The sequence below is a fragment of the Pantherophis guttatus genome, chromosome 1 (genome assembly GCF_059756535.1).
Source record: "Pantherophis guttatus breed Tessera chromosome 1, ASM5975653v1, whole genome shotgun sequence".
NCBI lineage: Eukaryota > Metazoa > Chordata > Lepidosauria > Squamata > Colubridae > Pantherophis > Pantherophis guttatus.
Genome location: NC_142063.1, coordinates 337,907,210 through 337,920,690, shown reverse-complemented (window position 1 = coordinate 337,920,690; position 13,481 = coordinate 337,907,210).

Here is a 13,481-nt window from a genome sequence, read left to right as displayed (position 1 = left end):
TCTCAAGAAAGTAGGCTGTGGAAAAAGATTGAAATTGCAAAAGACAAAGTTTTTCATTTGATCAGTAGATAATGCACAATATTTCAATAAGAATGAATGACACCCATCCCCCCCACTGTCTTCAACTGGGAACCGCAGAATCTTGAGCTTGGCAATTCCCGTGAGATTTTGATATTCATCTTCCATGAATTCGTAGGAGAGGTAGACAAAGCAACCAGAACTTCTCATGAAGAGTTTCAGCAATTAGTTCTTAGTCAGCTATGTTTACAAGGATCTGGCCAGACTGCCTGCATTCCCTTGGGAATGGCAAGATACAGCTTCAAGCAATGACTCTAAACTTGGGCCCTTTTTGACCCCTCCCTCCAATCTAGCTGGGGATTCCACCACATGGGCAACTTGATGGCATTCAGAGCTGGAAAAGTGGTACCAATCTATATATACCCTCCTAGCTTGGAGAAGGATGGCATATATAGGACGGAAGAAAGAAGAAATAGAAACCACAATTTTGTGTAGGTAGGTGAGCCTGCTAAAAAAATTGGACAGGAGAACGAAAACGATGGAAATCTTCCAAGGCTGGAAGGATGATTCAAGAAGCTTTTCCTGAAGAATGAAGGAGGTGGGGAGGCGGAAGGCAGGAAGTGGCTGCTTTGTGGTCAGGGACTTGGTTCTTCCTGCCCTCAGTAACAGGATCCTCGCCTCCCATAATAACAGATGGAAATCAGAAATCCCCAGAAGTGTGTATGTACACAAACTGGGCCCATAAATTAGTAGCTGTATTGCATATTTGTGAATTACGGTGGTTCTGCTTTCTTTGCAAAAAAATGCTTTTGTCTAGGATTTAACGTCCAATAAATGTTTGCCTAATGCAATTCTCTGTCAATGATTAATAAAGTATTGTGGTTTAATATTTTCTGGTGATGAGTGAACTAACAGTGAATTCAAGAGAATTAGAAACGAATTTCCACAGAATAAAATAACAGAGTTGGAAGGTACCTTGGAGGTCTTCTAGTCCAACCCCCTGCTTAGGCACTTCAGACAAATGGTTATCCAATCTCTTCTTAAAAACTTCCAGTGTTGGAACATTCACAACTTCTGCAGGCAAGTTGTTCCACTGATTAATTGTTCTCACTGTCAGGAAATTTCTCCTTAGTTCTAGGTTGCTCCTCTCCTTGATTAGTTTCCCCCCATTGCTTCTTGTTCTACCCTCGGGTGCTTTGGAAAATAGTTTGACTCCCTCTTCTTTGTGGCAGCCCCTGAGATATTGGAACACTGCTATCATGTCTCCCCTAATCCTTCTTTTCATCAGACTAGACATATCCAGTTCCTGCAACCGTTCTTCATATGTTTTAGCCTACAGTCCCCTAATCACCTTTGTTGCACTTCTTTGCATTCCAGAGTCTCAACATCTTTTTTACATCATTGCGACCAAAACTGAATGCAGTATTCCAAGTGTGGCCTTACCAAGGCATTATAAAGTGGTATTAACACTTCACATGATCTTGATTCTATCCCTTTGTTAATGCAGCCTAGAACTGTGTTGGCTTTTTTGGCAGCTGCAGCACACTCCTGACTCATATCTAAGTGATTGTCCACTAGGACTTCAAGATCCTTCTCACAGTCACCACTATTGAGCAAAGTACCTGTACCTGTGCATTTTGTTTTTCTTGCCTAAATGTGGAACCTTGCTTTTTTCTCCATTGAATTTCATTTTCTTAGTGCCCAATGTTCATGTCTGTCAAGATCCTTCTGTATCTTAAGCCTATCTTCCAGAGTGTTGGCTATTCCTGTTAGCTTGGTATCGTCTGCAAATTTGATGAGTTCCCCATCTATCCCCTTGTCCAAATCATTGATGAATATGTTGAAGAATACTGGGACTAAAACAGCCTTGGGGTACCCCACTGCATACCTCCCTCCGTGTAGATGCAGTTCCATTGAGGACTACACGTTGAGTGTGGTTGGTCAGTCAGTTACGAATCCATCTGTGGTGATGCTGCCTAACCCACATTTTTCTATTTTATCAAGTAGTAGATTATGGTCTACTTTGTCAAATGCCTTACTGAAGTTCAAGTAAATTATATCGAAGACATTGGTTATTTTCTGTGCCTCTTTTCGCTGCTCTCTAGTGGACCATAAATTGTTTCAACGTTAACAAGAACCAGGATTTTCTTTTTGCAAGTTTATTTTGAGCTACTTTGTTTTAAACTTTACACATTTTTCAAACATGCACTGATCAACAAAGTTGGACCTTAAATTGAAAAATGTAACCCCAATATGTATTAAGAAAGTCAGCAAACCAGAAGTTACACACAAGCAAAAAGCCAGCATCATTTGGGAATTTATATAAAGACAGATAACTTTTGACACCTGGCAGTAGCTGTTTAAGCTTGGCTGGGCTTGGCAGCCAGGCAGGGTTAGCTTCACTTAATAGGTGAAAGGGGTTCTGCCAGGGCTATAAAGATAAGGTTTAGTTTTACTAGCAAAATAAGGTGATGCTGAACATTATCAGAGAATGATGCATTTGATAGGTACAACTAAGTTGGAAACCTGCCTTTATACCTTCATTATACCTACATTATAGAGCCGTGGTGGCGCAGTGGTTAGAATGCAGTACTGCAGGCTAATTCTGCTCATTGCCAGCTGCCAGCAGTTCGGTAATTCGAATCTCACCAGCTCAAGATTGACTCAGCCTTCAGTAAAATGAGGACCCAGATTGTTGGGGGCAATATGCTGACTCTGTAAACTGCTTAGAAAGGGCTGTAAAGCACTATGAAGCGGTATACAAGTCTTAAGTGCTATTGCTATTATCTTACAAAAAGCTACTTTCATTAAATAAACATTGGAAGTGACTGAAGAAATGTGGAATCCTTTGTGCTCTCTGAGCTTTGTAGTTTTCTTGTGGATGTTTCATTACCCAGTTAGGTCACATCCCCAGTGCAGTAAAGATTGTAAGGGACATTGGAAGACCTTGGAGGTGTTCTAATCCAAGGGCCCCCAACCCCCGGGCCATTACCGGGCTGCAGCCTGTTTGAAATCGGGCCATTGGAGAGATGGGCAAGCGTGTGCGTGTGTGAAACTCCATTTGCGCGAGGGGCGAGCAAGCATGTGTGCGCACATGAAGCTCCACGCGCATGAGCAGAGAGCACTTGTGCTCACCCACAAAACTCTACTCTTGCAAATGGAGCTTTGTGCATGAGTGTCTTTTGCTCACGCGAGTGGAACTCCGTGTGTGAGCGCAAGCACTCTATGCTCGTGCACGAAGCTCCATTTGCACGAAGCTCTATTCACCCGAGTGGAGGACACATGTGCTGGCCGCTCACAACAAACGGAGTGGTGCATGTGCACATGTACCTGTCACTCTCACACCCCTCCCCAACATTAATGTGAATGATGTAGGAATAGTACAGGATCAGCTATATGAACACTGAAGGACCCTCTTTATTCACATTATTATAAGAAAGAAATGTGCTTGTTTAGAGAATACACTAGGTCAGCCAAATTCCATTCTTGGTAATATATATCTTCTGAGGGGCCTAGCTGTCAAGGATGCAAGGACATCCATATGTAATATATATCTTCTAAGGGGCCTATCTGTCAAGGATGCAGAGACATCCATCTGAAACAAAAAGTTAATTATTATCCAAAATCAGCCATGAATCTACGCATCAGCAATTACAGAACTGAAGAAGGTTGTTTAGCTAAAATAATCTTATGAACTAGAAAATAATGAAAGAATTTAGTAATTAGAAAGTGTCAATTATCCTGTAACAAATGTATGTTAACCATATATGGAAAACTGTTGTGCTTGCAAAATCCTTTGTCTTGGAGATGTATAAAAGCAGTTGTATCAGAACTCTTCTTGGTTCAGAATTGCAGATACAGATCTGGTTCTGAAACTGCGCAATAAAACTGTCTCTGGCTGACCCAGGAATGTTGTTTGGTCCCATCATTCCATAACAGCATAGGCTGGGCCATCAAGCTGGAAAGGTTGGGAACCGCTGTTCTAGTCCAACCCTCTGCTCAAGCAGCAGATATGTTAACTAAAAAATTCCATATCAAATACCCTCAGAAGCCAAAAGTACCTCTTGGGGATGGGAGGGGCAGTTGAGGGTGAACTGAATCTTTCTATGCTTACACTTTCCATGAACTTTTTTTGATTTAAGGGGGAAGGTCTGACTGTAAACTCTGAATCAAACCTGGCTGAAGCCATCTTTTGCTGCTTCATAGTTGCTATACTCTAAAGGCGGGAGGGAGGGAATTAGATTGACTGTCAGCAGACAAAAACAATGAGCCTTCCCATGGGAACCAGGGGTCGGCTGCTGGGGGTTCGCAGGGGTTCAGGAGAATCTCTAGCTAAGATTCTGTGCAGTTCGGAGAATCCCCGAATCCTACTCCTGGCTGGCCCCACCCACCCCACCCTGCCCTCCCAGGAGTCCGCACGCGGCCTGTTTTGGATGCAAGTATGTGCAGGGCACGCATGGAGGCTCGGGGAGGGTGAAAAATGGGCCTGGATGGCTGGAAATGGGCCTGTTTCCGGCCTCCAGAGGGCCTCCAGACCCTGTGGAGGCCATTTTTACCCTCACGGAGGCTCGAGAAAAGCCTCCAGAGCCCGGGGAGGGCAAAAACGGCCCCCCACTGTGGTGCAGGAGCCTACCATGGCCATACCCACCCAGCAACCAGGCAGAGAACCCCTTGCTAAAATTTTTCAATGGTGGGTAAGGCTTCATTTTTCCAGTATTTACCTATCAATAATCTCGCTGCTGTTATCATGTACAATATCAACTTAGTTTCATCCAATGTAAAACCCTTTACTATACCCAATAAAAACAGTTGTGGAGAAAAGCCTTTGCTAAAATTTTTGATCATATGGGACGTGAGAATTGGGTGGATCCAGTGAAACATAAATGTATGTTGAATGCAGTAGGAAGAGGTTTCTTAAGAAGTGTGTGTGGTAAAACAAAGACTTGATTTTAAATATCTGGGGGCTTCAATGAATATGGACGGAATACAACTGTGAGTGATGGAGATGAAAGAAGCCCCACAGAGAGAGTGAATGAAGCTGCCAAACAAGTAGGTGAAGGAGAAATGTAAATGAGTCAGAAGAAGACAATGGAAGTCAGGGATGAATGGAGGTGATGAGATCCAGGGGTGGATTCTACTTACCTTTACTACCAGTTTGCAGCGGGGCTGCGCGTGTGCTTCGCTCGCGCATGCGCTCTTCTGCACATGCGCAGAAGCGTTTTGATGATGTCGGGGTCGGTGGGCGGGGCCTCCCGCCAGTTTTATTACCAGTTCTATAGAACTGGTGCGAACCGGGGGGAACTCACCATTGGTGAGATCCTCAGGAAAGAGGTGCGGAGTCTAAAGAACAAAAGGCAAAGTAGAAAGTAAGTATTCTTGTGATGGAAGTTAAGATGATCAGCAAAAGTCAACAAGATACTCAGGGATGTAGAAAATGGTGTTGATCTGGTGCAGTGGTGGGTTTTGAATTTTTTTACCACCGGTTCTGTGAGTGTGGCTTGGTGGGCGTGGCATGTTGTGGTGGGTGTGGCTTGTTGGGCGTGGCAGGGGAAGGATACTTTAAAATCTCCATTCCCTCCCCACTCCAGGGAAAGGTTACTGCAAACTCCCCATTTCCTCCCGATCACCTGGGACTCAGGAGGCAGAGAATAAATGGGGGCGGAGCCAGACAGAGGTGGTATTTACCGGTTCTCCAAATTACTCAAAATTTCCGCTACCAATTCTCCAGAACTGGTCAGAACCTGCTGAAACCCACCTCTGATCTGGTGCAAATGTAAACCGTTTCCTTTCTCTTTGTTCATTTTTTAAATTTTCTTTATCATGCTTTATCCCTTTGCCCAGCTTTGCATAAATTTGTTTATTTCAAGAGGGAATAGTGTGATGGATGTGGATGAAGACTTACAAATTTGGACTATGAACATCTGAACTTTTTTAAAAAAAATTTTTTTTACATTTTTTTAGACAAACAAACATTTAGTACATCAATCATCCCTCCCCTATGACATCTTGATGTTATCTTCCTCAGTTCTTTTTGTTCTTCTTCTTCCAAAAGTTTCTTCTACCCTGATCTTCATCCAAACCATTACAACAATTCATTACTATAACCATATTCTAGTCATCAAATTTTTCTACATAATTATGAAATTAATCATTTATATCTCTTTTCTAACCAACAATAAAAATAATTCCATATCTTAAAATATTGACTCTTCCCTATCCTTAATCATCAAAGTTGATCTATTCATTTCTGCACAATCTATTTTTTTTTTTATTACTTCTTCTTCCAAAGGTATTTTCTCTGTTTTCCAGTTTTGAGCATAAACAATTCTTGCAGCTGTTATTACATGTATAATCAAGTAGGTATTTTCCTTACTATTTTTTTCAGGCAGGATATCCAATAGGAACAACTCTGGTTTAAGTATGAACATCTGAACTTGATGGACTTTTGGCCACCTAATACTTCTGGTAGCCCTTTATTAGGTATCTGCCATAGTGTCCAATGATTAACTAAAAGGGCATTTCCCATCACATTCTTTGAATATTGGGAAAAACTGCACCCTATTAATTTGCTGCAGCAAAAAAAAAAGAAAAAGAAAAAGAAAAGAAAAGAAAACCTAGCTGTTTACACACTTCGTGGTATGTATGTTTGTTTAACTAGGCATGAGTAGCTTAAATAAACGTCTGCTTTGCAAAAGTTTCTAAGCAAACAAACTAGTAAGGGCAACTTTAGGTTATCAATTCAAAGAAAATTATCTAAGTGCACCCTCTGGGCCAACCATTGATAATGAGTTCATGAATTGGACCTGCTGGCAATCAAAGTTTGCAGACATGGTGGCTTCTTAACAACTCAATGATCTTCTAACAAGCTGAACTGGGTCCGTGAAAAGGGGTAACTTAATGTGTTGCGTGAGAATATACTAAAAAGGGATTGGTTGACCCAAGCAATTAACCTCCAAGGTCATTCACAGGATGATTAATGTTGTACCTTCCCTACCGGTTCACAAATGTGAGTGCGCCTGGCCTTCCGTGCATGTGCTTTGCTGGCATGCGTGCCTTCTGCGCATGTGCCTGGCCTCACTAATATGACTAAATGGGTGTTGTGATCCACCAGCAGCCTGCGGAGCTGGCAGCAGAGTCAGACAGTGAGGAGGCTAGGGAGGAACATGGGCCAGTCCTGGAGTCTTGGGAAGGCCCGGACGAGGGCTCTGAGTCGGAGGCAGAGATGGGGCCAGGGCCATCTGGGAGTGATGTGCGAACTCCAGAGCCTCCAGAGTCGGACAGCAGAGAGGCAGAGGAACAGGAGGAGCCTGTTCCTAGTGCACGCATGCGCAGAGCTGCCAGAAGGCGAGAGCAGTTAAAGCAAAAAGGACGACTCGGGAATAAGGCCAGGAGATGATTGGCCATTCCCATAAGGCTTAAAAAAGCAGCAAGGGCTCTTGGGCTCTTTGTAGGAAAGCAACGTTGCTAAATCTGTTTCCAGTCGGCGACTCTCGTTTCTGAACTTCGTGGGGCTTTGCCATGAAAGGCCTTTGACAGGGTGCCAAAGAAGATAAAGGTTGGTGATAAACCCGAAGGACTTATTCTGAAAGATTTGGTTTGCAATCAATTTGGACTAAGCTGGGAATGAAGTAATTTTCAGCTGCTATAATAAAATAGGTTTGTTTGAGACTAATTGTGTCTTGTAATGACTAAGTGAGCCTAGGTCACAACAATGGGATGGCATAGAGCTGGGGCTGGGGAGCGGGCCCACCCGCGATTTCTGCTACCCGCGATTTCTGCTACCGGTTTGGGTGAACCGGTCTGAACCGGCTGAATATCACCTCTGCACGTGATGTATTGCAACGTTTTTTCCCTTTGCGGAGCTGGGGTGGGCGTGGCCTGCTCATGACGCATCGGTTGTAAACTGAGCTAATCCCCTGATCTAGTCCTTCAAGGCAAAGAGCTGGAGATGTTGACCAGTTGGAAAAGGAAGTTTTTTTTCCCTTACAGAACTTACCAACAAGTCCTGGTAGTAGTCCTCAACATACGACCACAATTTCCGTTGCTAAGGGAGACGTTAAGTGAATTTTGTCCTGTTTCGCGACCTTCCTTGCCACAGTTCTTAAGTGAATCACTGCAGCTGATTAAGTCAAGTAACCCGGTTGTTAAGTGAATCTGGCCTCCCCATTGACGTTGCTTCTCAGGTCGCAAAAGGTGAACGAAAGGTGACCCTGGGCCACTGCAATAACCGTCATAAATATGAGTCAGTTGCCAAATGTCTGAATTTGGATCACGTGAGCCTGGGGATGCTGCAATGGTTGTAAAGTGTGAAAAATGGTCATAAGTCACTTTTTTTAGTGCTGTTGTAACTTTGAACGGTCACTAAATGAACTGTTGTAAATTGAAAACGGAGCCTGGGAGGGCCGCGCAAGGCCCCCACCGAAGCGCCATTTTCACTGGCAGAGGTTTGCAGGAGACAAGTCACAGCCGACAACAGAGCTTGGGAGCCCTTTTTTGCTAGCGGAGTGCTCGGGCCACCACAGGTGCCTCTGACACGAGTGACCCACCAGGGCCATGACCCCTACCCAGTGGTGTGTTCCTCACGGTTCGGCCCGGTTCTCCCGAGCCGGTAGCAGTGACGATATGACATCACCGAACCAGTTCTACCCCCCCACCCCCACCCCCCGCATTATTCTTACCTTTTATTTGGCCCCACCCCCAATCTATTGCTGCCTCCTGAGTCCCAGCTGATGGCTAGAGGGAAAAAAACTGTTTAAACTCTTGCCGCGGGGCTTCAAAGGGCCGCCCTACAGCTGATCAATGTTAAAAGAAAACAAATGAGTAGATCAGTACCTGCAAAAATACATGGGTAGATCGGTACCTGCAAAGATAAATGGGTAGACCAGTGCCTGCAAAAATACATGAGTAGATCAGTGCCTGCAAAAATATATGAGTAGATCAGTGCCTGCAAAAAATAAATGGGTAGATTGGTACAGCTCTGCAAGCAGTTAAAAGCCTGGTAGATCGGTACCTCTGCTAAATCCTAAATAATTGTCACATGACCATCAAGCCACGCCCACAAAATAAGCCACGCCCACAGAAACGATAGTAAAAAAATTTAGAATCCACCCCTGGCCCCACCGTGAGGTCAAACACAACCCTGATGCGGCCCTCAATGAAATTGAGTTTGACACCCCTGTAGTAATGGAATCACCTTACTATCGATTCAATTATTCCGGATGATCGTTTTAGTCATCAGTGCCCTCTGGTGGTTATTCATTGACATGAAGATACAGTTTTAACAAAAAGTAGACTCACGCAGCAATGAACAAGGACATACATTCAGTTTTGCAGGATCCAATCTGGGTCGGTCACCGGGACCAGATGTTTTTGTCTTCCAAGCTTTCGGACTCACACCGGAGCCCATCCTCAGAGAAGTTCCCTTAATAAGTCCCTCAGACATCAGGAGACAAAAACTCTGGTCCCAGTGTTTATGGAGATTCTCAGTCATCCAGGTCGTGGTTGACTCAAAGTGCTCTTTCAAGAGGCCACTGGACTTTCTGGTTTTTCTTTGAAGACGTTTTGCTTCTCATCCAAGAAGCTTCTTCAGTTCTGACTGGATGGTGGGGAATGGGTGGGTTTATATTTCTTGCAGAAGGAATATGCCGAAGCACCTTTGGGACAATCATGACCTGGATGACTGAGAATCTCCATAGACTTTTAGCAAGGGGTGGGCTTCAGATCCTTTAGCAACAGGTTCGTTGCCCCGTTGCTGGGTGGGCGTGACCATGGTGGGCGTGGCCTAGTCAGCTGCCTGCACCACAGCAGGGGGGATGTTTTTTGGCCTCCCCAGGCTCCGGAGGCTTTCCAGGAGGGCAAAACAGCTTCTCTTGAACCGGTCCAAACCGGCTGAATATTACCCCTGGATAGCAGTCTTCCAAAATTTGAGGGGTTGTTTGTCCTACAGAAGTAGAGGGTCTACCTATTCTCCGAAACACCTGAGGGCAGGACAAGAAGTAATGAATGAAAACTTATCAAGGAGAAATGCAACCTTGAAATAAGGAGAAATTTCCTGACTGTGAGAACAATTGATCACTGGACCGGCTTATCTCCAGAAGTGTGAGTGCTCCATCACTGGAGGTTTTTAATTAGAGACTGGACAGCCATTGGTTCAGAATGGAATAGGATATCCTTGAGCAGGGGGATGGACTAGAACAAGGGTCTCCAACCTTGGCAACGTTAAGCCTGGAGGACTTCAACTCCCAGCTGGCTGGGGAATTCTGGGAGTTGAAGTCCTCCAGACTTAAAGTTGCCAAGGTTGGAGACCCCTGTTCTAGAAGACCTCCAATCTTAGAATAGAATAGAATAGAATAGAATAGAATAGAATAGAATAGAATAGAATAGAATAGAATAGAATAGAATAGAATAGAATTTTTTTATTGGCCAAGTGTGATTGGACACACAAGGAATTTGTCTTGGTGCATAAGCTCTCAGTGTACATAAAAGATACGTTCATCAAGAATCACAAGGTACAACACTTAATGATAGTCATAGGGTACAAATAAGCAATCAGGGAACAATATCAATATAAATCGTAAGGATACAAGCAACAAAATTACAGTCATACAGTCATAGGTGGAAGGAGATGGGTAGTGGGAACGATGAGAAGATTAATAGTAGTGCAGACTTAATAACTAGTTCGACAGTGTTGAAGGAATTATTTGTTTAGCAAAATTATTTTGTATTTTGTACAGCAAAATTCTTCAGATATGAAAAAAAAAATAGGAATGGGGGCTCCATCTTTCATATTGTCCTTTGCATCCTGACCTCACCCCCTTTTGATCTTCAGAACGTTTATGACGAAGATATTCAGGGCAACGTTTCAAAAATGCAAGGAATTGCCACTAGGCATTTACCGTACAAGGTTGCTTTCTCCTCTCCCATCACAGCCATTTCCGGCTATTGTTTTGGATTCCTGTTTCACAGTTCAACACAATAGCCATTCCCCTTCTGCCGACTGGCTGACTCACTTCCTGCCCTGGTCCTGGCCTGTGGCCCAGCCTCTTGGAAGGACTAGTTTTCAAGAGAAAGAGAGAGAGAAAGAGAGAGAGAGAAAAGAATTAATTCTGCTCCTCTGAATGTTCTCTTGAACTTCTCCTCAAAGCTGTTGGCTGTAGATGGCACCAGAAGATAAGGAGAGAAATGTTAATGGGCCATCACAGCACCAAAGTCTCATTTGAGGCTCTGACAGATTAAGAATAATAGAATTGTAAAGGACCTTGGAGGTCTTCCAGTCCAACCCCCTGCTCAGGCAGGAGACCCTATACCAGTGGTTCCCAACCTTTTTTTGGCCATGCCCCACCTAAGCATCTCTAAAATCCCGATACCCCCCACCTCCCCGGTGACATATAATTCTTACTATTCAAAAAGTGAACTCCTACTCACGTGGAGGAAGCCTAAAAGGCCATTAACTTGGTTCAAACAAGGTTCCAAATTGCCTCCATTAAAAATCAAATTACCCACTTGTGGGGTGTGGGTCCCACATTGGAAACCACTGCCCTATATACCATGTCAGACAAATAGTTGTCCGATCTCTTCATAAAAACCTCCAATGTTGGAGCATTTACAACTTCTGGAGGCAATTTGTTCCACTGATTCATTGTTCTAACTGTCAGGAAATTTCTCCTTAGTTCTAGGTTGCTTCTCTCCTTGATTAGTTTCCATCCATTGCTTCTTATTTTGCCTTCAGGTGTTTTGGCGAATAGGTTGACCCCCTCTTCTTTGTGGAAGACTGGTATCATATCACCCTTAGTCCTTCTTTTCATTAAACTAGACATACCCAATTTCTGCAACCATTCTTCATATGTATTAGCCTCCAGTCCCCACGTCATCTTTGTTGCCCTTCTCTGCACTCTTTCTAGAGTCTCAACATCTTTTTTATATCGTAGCAACTAAAACTGGATGCAGTATTCCAAGTGTGACCTTACCAAGGCATTATTATGTGGTATTAACACTTCACATGATCTTGATTCTATGCCTCTGTTTATGCAGCCTAGAACTGTGTTGGCTTTTTTGGCAACTGCAGCCCATTGCTGGGTCTTATTTAAGTGATTGGTCCACTAGGACTGCAAGATTCCCCTCACAGTTACTACTATTGAGCCCTGTATGTCCTATCTATTCTATACCTGTGCATTGGTATAGCTTCAAATGTTTTGTAGGAAGTTACCCACCCCTTTCCTAGAAGAATGAAGTATCTTAGGAAAGGCAGAATATTATGTTTCCCTGTATTAGAAATGGAGAAACATGTTTTAAAGACAAAGCAGCTCCCCCCTTCCTGCCTCTCCCCTTTTTGTTAATGGGCCAGAAGCAGAAACCCAATCCTTTGTCAAAGACCATCATCTGCAACACAATAGGACCCATCTAGCAACAGAAACTCACCACATGGCACCTGGGAAGATTACATCAGCCAGCAAGGCTAGCTAAGACCCCCACCCCCTGGAAGTCTGACAACCAATCAGGATACTCTTTCTGGGCCCCAGGAAGTTCAAAGCCAGAGAGAGCATAAAACCCGGGGACTCGCTGTATCTCGCCCCTTTTTCTGTTCAGGAACTCAAACCATATGATCCTGTCCACCATTAAACCATCTTTCCAAGCAGTCTCCATGTTTCCAGTGTCTTTTTCCTCACTTGGAGCTGAACCCAGAAGGGTATTTCTTCTTACAGTTTCTCAGATCTAAAAGGCAGACATGACCCCCTTTACGGTTCCGTTCACAAGAGACATTGACCCAGAGTCTGTTTTATCAAGGTTCACTGAATAAAATAGACACCAACCAGGGGTGCTGAAGCTACAAAATCTAGCTTTGGACAATGCAATTGTCCAATGCAATATAGCGTAAACGGACAGATACATTGCTTGATGGTTTGGTGTGATGGTTTTGTCTTCTCACTAGGAACGTTTCTGGATTGCGGTGTTGGAAATGCCCATCTGGGTTCAGTTCCAAGTGGGGAGAAAGACACTGGAAATATGGAAGTTGCTTGGAAAGATGGTTTAATGGTGGACAGGACCACATGGTTTTGAGGTCCTGGGCAAAAAGCACATGGTTGAGAAAGAGAGAGATTTATACCTTCTGTTCGGCTTTGAATTTGAGCTTGTATTCTGATTGGTTGTCAGACTTCCATGGGGCCATGCAGGGGTAACTCTGTAGGTTGTGTTTTGAGTCCCAAGCTTGGTTGAGCCTTGCTGGGTGATGATGTAATGAAAGGGCTTTGGGCAATTCCTACTATGGCTCTGCCTGAAGGAGGTAGATCTTTCTTATGTAGAATAGACTGGCCCAGGCCTGAATGGCCCATTGACAAAGGTGGGGGGGGCTGAGTTTCTGCCTCCCTTTTAGGAGAAATATTCTGCCCTTTTAATATTTCTTAAAATATCTCATGTTCTTAGGAGAGGGGTGGGTGCTAACTTCCTCCAGTGGCAAGGAAATTGTG